Source organism: Vigna angularis, chromosome 5 (genome assembly GCF_016808095.1).
Source record: "Vigna angularis cultivar LongXiaoDou No.4 chromosome 5, ASM1680809v1, whole genome shotgun sequence".
NCBI lineage: Eukaryota > Viridiplantae > Streptophyta > Magnoliopsida > Fabales > Fabaceae > Vigna > Vigna angularis.
Window position 1 is genome coordinate 30,473,332 of NC_068974.1, and position 9,193 is coordinate 30,482,524.

At 28.6% G+C, this 9,193-nt stretch overlaps 1 long non-coding RNA gene across 1 annotated transcript; it reads left to right on the forward strand.

Moving 5' to 3' along the window:
• The first annotated feature begins 253 nt into the window (after positions 1 to 253).
• On the forward strand, positions 254 to 3,123 carry LOC108339935 (uncharacterized). Its single transcript, XR_001833125.2, has 3 exons — positions 254 to 431; positions 655 to 835; positions 2,611 to 3,123. It is a non-coding gene; the product is annotated as an uncharacterized LOC108339935 (long non-coding RNA).
• Positions 3,124 to 9,193: the final 6,070 nt, after the last annotated feature.

A 9,193-nucleotide genomic window follows, 5' to 3' on the forward strand; every position in this document is an offset into this window, starting at 1 on the left:
TTGATTAATTAAGAAGCATCCAACAAAAATATCTGTAAACATTAGCCTCATTTGATGCTTAAAAACTTTATTAAATTCGTGTTTTCACTCTTTTCCCCATAAAGAGAAACGTTAAACAGATGCTTGGCACACCTACCATACCTTTTTACAACCATAGTCCCACATCCATGATGTTGTGTTCCTGTCTCTCTACTATGCTCCTTAAAACCCTGTGTGCGTCCAGATTCAATGAACCATCTTTCTTCCCTTTTTCTTTTTCTTCTAACTCTTTTCTATTTTCGACTCTATATAATTGTTTATGGTTTAAACCCTAAGCTCTTTTTCGAAGAGGAGTGGCCACACACTAAAGGGCCAAACCCTTTGTCCGTACACTGAACATGGCTGCTCCTCCTTCACCCTCTTCATCTTTACAATCTGAGGCTTAATCTATGGTATGTTCATAATTCATGCCTTTATATTTCACATAACCTATGCTTCATCATATAAAACCCTTTTGGTTTCTTAGTTATCTGAGTTTTTAATATGCAACAAAGTTTCTACCTAGCACAACAGAAAAAGGAAAGACAGACACCCAGATGTTATTACAATTTGATGGAATATAAGACATTGTTGCATAGAATGATGGAAGTGTTGTTCTGTTGTTTGTTTTTACAGCTTTCTGGGGAAGTTGTTGTGGTCCACTGTGTCAATCAGGAGCCCCAGTATCAATGAAAGGTGGTTTTTGAAAGCAACATTAGCTTCTTGTTGTTCATCTATTGGTTCAAAATTCAGTTTATCTCAAATTTTGGGATACAAAGCTATGTCTCGTAAAGAACCAAATAGCAGTTGCTTTCAGGTACGTACTTTTCTGTCCTTTTTTATATGATCGTTTGAATATTCTTCTTCACATGCCAAGTTTGGTTCAAATTGGGTTACATTAAATTAATCTTGGGATGTTTTTGTTTTTCTTCTTCTTTCTTTTGATATTATTTTATAAAAGCTGTGCTACATGTACTATATTAGCTTAAAGTATTAATTGATTTATTAATAAGTAGTCTCTGGTGTAATAATGTAATTGGTTATTTTTAATGAGTTTTTTTTTTCTTTTATTCTAACCCCAGATTATTTTTTTATTATGGTTTTGTAGGATAATATATTATTTTGAAAAATGAGAAGCTTTTTCCTTTTTATTTTTTATTAATAAAGTTAATGGGGATTCTTTAAAATAATTGTGATTGTGGGGGCTTTGTAATCTATGTTGGGAATTTAGTAATAATGAAGTAAACAAACAAATGGATCGATTATTTCCATGCATGTTGAGTTATATAATACTTCAAAAACCAAAATATAAAAGATGAGAGCATCATTGGCATTTTGTGTAAGAAAGGTAATTGGGTTGTGTTGTTTTCAAGTTTTGAAGTCTAAATTAAAAGGTTGATAATAATATAATTAGCCAATAGAAATACATGCTTTGATTTGGGGCAAGATTTAGATGTAGTATAGCATATGTTCTATTGGAACATTTTTAAGCATATGATAAGGGTTTTGGAATAAAATATTAAGATCTGAATTCTATATAAGATTCTAAAGCTTTATAACACTATCATTTCAATAAAATTCAATTCTAATAATTAAATTAATTTTTAAATTATAAAAGAAATTATAGTTTAAATAAACAAGTATAAAATTGTGAGGCTTATAAAATATTGTTATTGAAACAAAATTTATAAAGTTGCTTAAAAGTAATGTGATTTGATAAAATTTATTTAAAACCAAATAAGATATAGTAAAAGTTTCTTACAAGATTCTAGGATCTAAAATTTACTAATCCACTACAAATATTGTACATGTATGTTTTAATAATTTCTTAAATGAAATTTCCGAAACCTGATGTTTGAAAAGGAAAAGCTTTCTCGAATCTCCCAATGTCATGTTAGTTCAACGGCTCAAAGATATCGTGAATCTTAAAACAAAAAAGAGGATATATATTTTTAAATATCTTATTAATATAATTACATATGAACACGGTTAATTCAAAATCAATGAAGTTAACGTCACAACCTAATTAATATAGTTATGAAGTGTGATATGTGATTAAAAAATATTGAAAATTCTTTGGAAGTCTCAATTTTAATATGAAGTAATTTTAGAGATACCAAATGCATTAATCTTTTTTCGTTAATAAGTTGTATTCATGATTTAAGAAAATGAAAAATGAAAAAGAAGGCAGAAGTCTATCATTTCAACCTTTTCTCTCATCAGGAATCAAATCAAAGTTATTATTTTTTTATGATATGTTTAAAATCCTAAACCAACTAGATTATTTCATTTTATGTAAATAAGAGTATGATTGATGCTTAACATATCAGTGAATCATCACTTATCTATTTGTTTATACACACAAACCCAAAAGAAAAGATTGTTCCTTGAACCACTAAATGTTTGTCTTATTAGGTTTTATTCATAAAAATCAATAAAGAGTTTACTCAACTCAAGACTTATTTAGTTCTTGTTATAATGTTTTAAGGCCTCAAGTTATTCTTGTTACAAAATTTAATTATTGCTAAGAAAAGAATTTGGAGAAAAAGCAGTGGCAAATTTCTAATGCTATGTGTCAATGATTTGCAATAGGAAATCACATATAGGGGTTTATATAAGATGAAGATGAAACTCTAATTAGAAGCTATGCACTACACTATTGAAGAACTACTAAGCAATGACACTCCCTTAGAAGATCTATTGTTGATGTCAAATGGCCAATGCACCCTTTTTTAGAGGGCTATGATCTCAGGTCTTCTTCAGTGTAACCTATCTTTTACTCCATGGCAGCTTCTACAAGTCTGCTTCACTTAGAATCTATGTTCTTGTAGCTGCTGAAGAGAGTTCCCCTTGGAAACTTCAAAATCTGTCACTGTTTTAATACTTTACCCAAAAGCTTTGTTTGTAGCAGTAAGTCTATACTTTTTATACTCTATGGTTGTAATGCTACCTTTCAACTTTTTTATCTCCTTGTTGCTGTTTGGAGCAGCAGATTGTAATAAGTTCTGATGGCGTGAGTTATATAGAAAGTGAGAGTTTGCTTGCCTATGTATAAGAATACCATATATGTTGAGTTGTATGGTTTTTTACAATTTCACTTCCTTACCCATTTTGTCAGATTTTTTTTATATGATTTTAAAAAAAAAATTATTCAAATAAGAAAATTTGTGATCAATTATAAATTCAATAAATATTTACTTGATAGAAAAATAATATAGTCAAAGTAAAAACAAATTTACAAATAAGAGTAACAAATTTAAATAAAATTGTATGATAAATTTATGTGATTGAATATCTTAAGATTTACATTGAAGACAAATATTATCATTCATCATGTAATTTATATAAAGAAATCTATGAACTTTTTCGTAAAATTTTTTGACAAAAATTATAAACTTTGTTGTATAATTTTTTGGGTTAAATATGTTTTTCGTTCCTTAAGTATCACACGATTTTGGGTTTATTCCCTACTCGAAACTTTGATAGTTTTTAGTCCTCATAGTTTTAAAACTCTTACTATTAATCCTTAAAATTGGACGGCGTTAACTTTTAGTAGATGTGGCAAACGGCGAGGTCATGTCTTAGTCGATGCGCTCCAGGAAGCTGAGCTCCAGGAAGCTGAGCCACGTGGAGGACATAGATGTCGTCGTCATCACCCCCTTGTCACGTTCCACCAGCACCTTCGATCGTTCCTCTACCCCCTCCTTCGGACCTCAGCCGTTACCCTTGCCCAGAGCCATCGACTTTCGTTTACCCTCCTCCAAAGACGCTGCCACCGAAAAACCCAATGCCGCCGTCGACAAACCCAATGCCGCCGTCGATTTTACCCTTCCCACTGGTTTTCAAATGCGCATGTAATTCAATTCCTTCTGTCAACTTCAGCACTCGTTGTTTCCTTTGTAGTTTCTGTTTCCTCGTGTACTATATCGGTTATTCAAATCATTTTCATTGAATTTCTTAATTGTGCTTTGTCGATGATTTTGTCCCCACCCGAGATGCCAACATCCGACCCTTCAGCTGGGCACCCACCTCCTGCTTTCTTTGATTTATCAGCACTGCGCACTGATACCACCCTTTCTCCTCCCATCAAAGCCCGCGGGGAAAAAGCCCCACCAAACACCCCAAACACCCCAAAAGCCCCAATGCCCATTCTTCTTCTTCTTCTTCTCCTTCTCCTTCTCCATCCATACACTCCATTTTATCCCTTGACACCTCAATGGCATGTCGGGAAACCACTCTTCCTTACTCTGTTCATCCCTTACCCTTGCCTCCTTGGGTTGGGCCTGGAGCTCCCATAGTCTCACCTCCTGCTATCTTTTCCCTTCCTGTTGCTAAGACGGAACCCTTCCCAATGAAAAACCAGTGGCAAAAAGGAAAACTTATTGGCAGAGGTACCTTTGGATCTGCCATGTGAAGTGTAAACATTGAAGAAATTAAGGGTTTGTGTGCAAATTTGGAATAAAAAGAAAAGAAAACGTGGGAGAGAATAAACTCATACTTGGCATCAGACGTGGGCTGACCGTTAGCCACGTCAAACAAAAATTAACGCCATCCAAAATTAGGGACTATTTATAATAGTTTCAAAACTATGAGGACTAAAAACTATCAAAGTTTCGAGTAGGGACTAAACATAAAATCGTGTGATACTTAAGGGATGAAAAACATATTTAACCATAATTTTTTTTAGCTAAAATTTAAATTTGTATTATTTGGACAAAAGATGTAGATTTTCTGTTGGAATTCCCACATTGACTAGAGATATAAGGCCAAATTATAATATATATAAGTGGGGTGCAAACCTCACCATACAAGCTAGTTTTTTGGAGTTCAGTTAGACTTTAAGTTCATTTCTTAACATGGTATCAGAGCCATAATTCGAGTCTTTCCTAACAAGATCTATGTGGACATTCTGTTTCACTTGTTATCGGGCCACTATTGGATGTCTATACATCGGTGTGAAGGGATTGTGTTGGAAGTTTCACATCGACTAGAGATAAGACCAAATTATAATATATAGTTTTCTAGCTAAGTTGCAGAAATGAACAAATGAACAAATCACAAATGGTTTATTCAATTGAACAAATCACAAATCACAATATATAATCAATTTAAATATTATGGTATAAACACAAATGAACAAATCACACTCAAGAAAAATAGGAATGACACAAGATGGTTTATTCATCATCATATTTAGACTCAAAACTCACAAGGTTAAATACTTTATCACAAAAAGATTAAACTTAAGTGATTTTCAAATAAACTCAATTAATAACTTATAGATACAAATTAATTAGGTTGGTTTCTAATCAATTCAACATAAAACATGACTCCTATTTCAAAATTATGACAATTTAAATTACTAAATCAAATCCTAGAATCCAATGCAAATATATTTTATTGAAAACAAGAAAATATTTTATATAAGACACTATTAAAAATTTTCATCAAGTAGACTCCTAAAAACATGTGTAGTCACAATAGGTATTGTTTCGGTTGGATTGGTCTGAGGGTCGGTCGTCCTTCCTTGCTTTGCTCTCTTCGAGAACGCGATCCACTCCAATGGGTTGTTGACCTACAGAAGACACCCTGACGCTCAAGTCAAATATGTTTCATAAAAAGGTCTATATTTTATTACGATAGAAAATGATCCTTGTACCTGGACATCAGTTGTCTACTTATAAGGCTGTAGTCACAACCACATTCATTGATTAACCATTAATGCAATATATTTTAGGTAATCAAACCTAATAATTAATCATTAATGTCGTATATTTGTAGAGCGTAACGCAAACTAACCTATTAATACCAGCTTAATGACAATCAATTTCGATCGTAATATTTCATATAGTACAGGTATACTCCTACTCATGTTTGTACCCATTAGGTACTAAGTATACTCGTACTCATGTACATACCTATTTTCTTACTATATCAATATGAGTTAATTAATTTTTATAAAAAAATAAAAATCACGACAAAGAAAATATGATAATATCATCATATATTCAATATTAAAAACATGTATTCTCATTTCTACAATGTCAACTATTTAGAAAGAAATTATAATTGTATAAATTTTAAATCAAATATCAAATAACAACTCGATAAAAGTGGAAGAATTATATAAAATATTATATAAAGTATACATAAATAAAATTTCATGAAAATAAGAAACATCTATTAATCTCATAAACATTAATGAAACAAAGTTAATAAAGTTAAAAAATACTTTTAAAAAAATATAAAAGAAAACAAATATTCAAGTATAAAAATATTGCAAATGTCTCTTTAATTTTTTTCACTAAGTTCTAGTGAAACCTCTCTTTCTTTACACTAATAAAGATTAATTTATAATATACAACTTAAACAAAATCACACTGAACAAATATTAAATTAATAATAATTCCAATTTAAACATAAATCTTTCATCCTTGGATGATGATAAACAATATTCATAATAATAAGAGTAATTATTGTATAATGTCTTTATATGGTTATGGTGGTAAAGTTATACTTATGAGAATGAAATAGAAAATAAAAATAATTATATAAAAAATCATCAACACAATATTCTAAATGATAAAAATAAACAATAAATAAAAATATTTAAAAAATTCAAAATGATTAATTGTGTGTCTTATAAACCATTTGACATGTCAATTAACAAAATCGTGTAAAGGAAAACAAATGTTAATCAAGAGTTTGATAACAAAATCGTGTAAAGGAAAACAAATGTTAATCAAGAGTTTGATAAGATGGAAATTACTTTGGAAATCTTATAAAACTTTTCAAATATCAAATTAGTTGAATTGTTGAGAGAGAATAAAAATTGTTTTAGCGAAATCAAAGTTCTTCAAAATAAAACAAAAACTAAGTATAAAAGAGAATATATATATATATATATATATAAAGAGGCTAAGTATTTTATATTATTTGGTTAATGAAGGATTTGTGATTTAGCACTTTAAATTCAGAGTTGGATCTATATGATATCATTCTTGAAAATAATTTTTGGCCTCTAAGTAAGGGTGATTGTATTAATATTTGGAATCAACGTTGGTGTTTTGACATTTTCATATCTATATATATTAAAATTTCTTATTTGACAGAGTAAGGTTATACTATATTATTAGCTCACCTTCAAGAGGTACTCGTTAAAATTTTTCTTCCTTTGTTGTCAATTTATGTGAATTTTCTTCTTTGATGGTTAATGAAAATTAGGATGTGCCAAATTGGATTTTATATGATATTTGTGTGTTTTCTCAAAAAATTGCTAATTTTTTTTACTCTTCTGGTATGGAATGTGTGGATTGGAGGAATTTAATTTGGTTGGATGTTGTGCCACTAGTAAAAACATTAATTCTTTGGAAGTTGTAGTATGATTGTTAATTGTTGATTTAGAGGTTCCAAAAAGGAGAGTGATTTTATGTTATATGTGTTCTTTGTGTGGAAATACTGTTTAATCATTCTCTCATTTATTCTTTCAATATTGTTATGTTGTTGTGACAATGGTTGAAAGAAGTTTTTCAAGATTTGTCATTTTGCTTTTTCAAATTTGACTGTTTAGTTTATAAAGTCTTCTTGTAGTTCTTTTCTTAATATAAGTAAAGTAGTTGTCCTTATTGTGATTATATGAATGATCTAGAGGATAGATTTCAAGATCTAATTGTTTTTACTTATATTGTTTTTAAAATTAAGAAATTAGTGCATTTGGTTTGAAATAAATCTAAGAAGTATATGAGTAATATTATCTTTGATTTTTTGGCGTTGAAATTTTTTAATATTTAAAAAAGAGAGTAGGGTGGTTTTCTTTGCAAATGTAATATGATAATTTCATTTACTAATTAACTTAAGATGAATATTAATGGTGAACTGTCCTAGTTTACCTACATGTGTTAGTATTTTTAGAGGAAATCAAAGTGAATATGAAAAAAAAAACAGTATACTTTTCTAGAAGAAAAAACTTTTATTTACGTTAGATTTATAAAAATCATTTATACTTTAGATTGAAAGAAGGATTTTCAAATATTTAAAGTAATTATACTTTAGTTTATTATCGTTTAAAAAATCTCATTATCATGATTTTTTTTTATCCTTAAATTTATTATTTTCATAAGAAACATTTTCTTGAACTCAAAAAATTAAAAATATTTCCAAACTTACTTTTATTGAATTTTTTTAAAAATGAATTTAAGATAGTTCTCAACAATATACCTTAGAATTAGAATGAGATTTATGCACAAGTTTTTTTTTATATTTTTTTCTTCAATGCAAAGACAATAGCAAATCATGAAGAAAAAAAATCAATTCAATTTGATTTTCTTATTAAAATTCAATCTCACTAATTTCTTGTTATTGTTTTTGTTGTATTATTCTTTATTAATTAGTATAGTCGGTGTAAGCTTGTAAAAGTATAATTTTTTAGAATAAAAAATAAATTTGGGATTGATAATTAAGCTTAAATTTATTAATGGTTCTTTATATTATAAATTTCTATCAAAAGGTTTGTATTCAAATTGAATTTTAAATTTCTTAACCTAGAATCGAAAGATTAATATTTACAAAGTTTAATAAAGTGTAAAGTAATTCGTACATTTGAACACTTTCAATTAAGTTTTAATTAAAAAAAATCTTTAATGAGTATTCTACTTTTGCATTTAGATTTTTTGGTATTTCATTTTTGTCATTAATAGGATGTCCTGACTAAATACTTTTATCTTCTCATCTCAAACTCATTAGTTAACTTATTTATTCCTTTCCAATTCCATTCCAATCACTCATCAACTCATTCATTTCTTTTCATAAATGAATTGACCGATAAATTAAAGGATATTTGAGTGGAAAGTTGGAAAAGATTTAAGTGGGTTGGAATAAGTTGTTCGATAAAGATGAAAAGACAAAACAAAAATTAGGTAACCCCCTTGAAGGTAAAATCAAACTAGATAACATTTAAACAAAATTAAAATAATGTTTTAAATACTCAACAAAATAATTTTTTTAATAAACAATCAATTAAAAATATGCAAATTTATAAAAATACTTGAAACTTAAAAAAGTAAATAACAAATTGATATTTTCAACTATTATGATAAAAAACTTTTGCTCTACCCGGTACTCAAAATAATTTTTAAGTTCTTTTTATTTAAACTTTGTTATTAGTGAAATATATTCT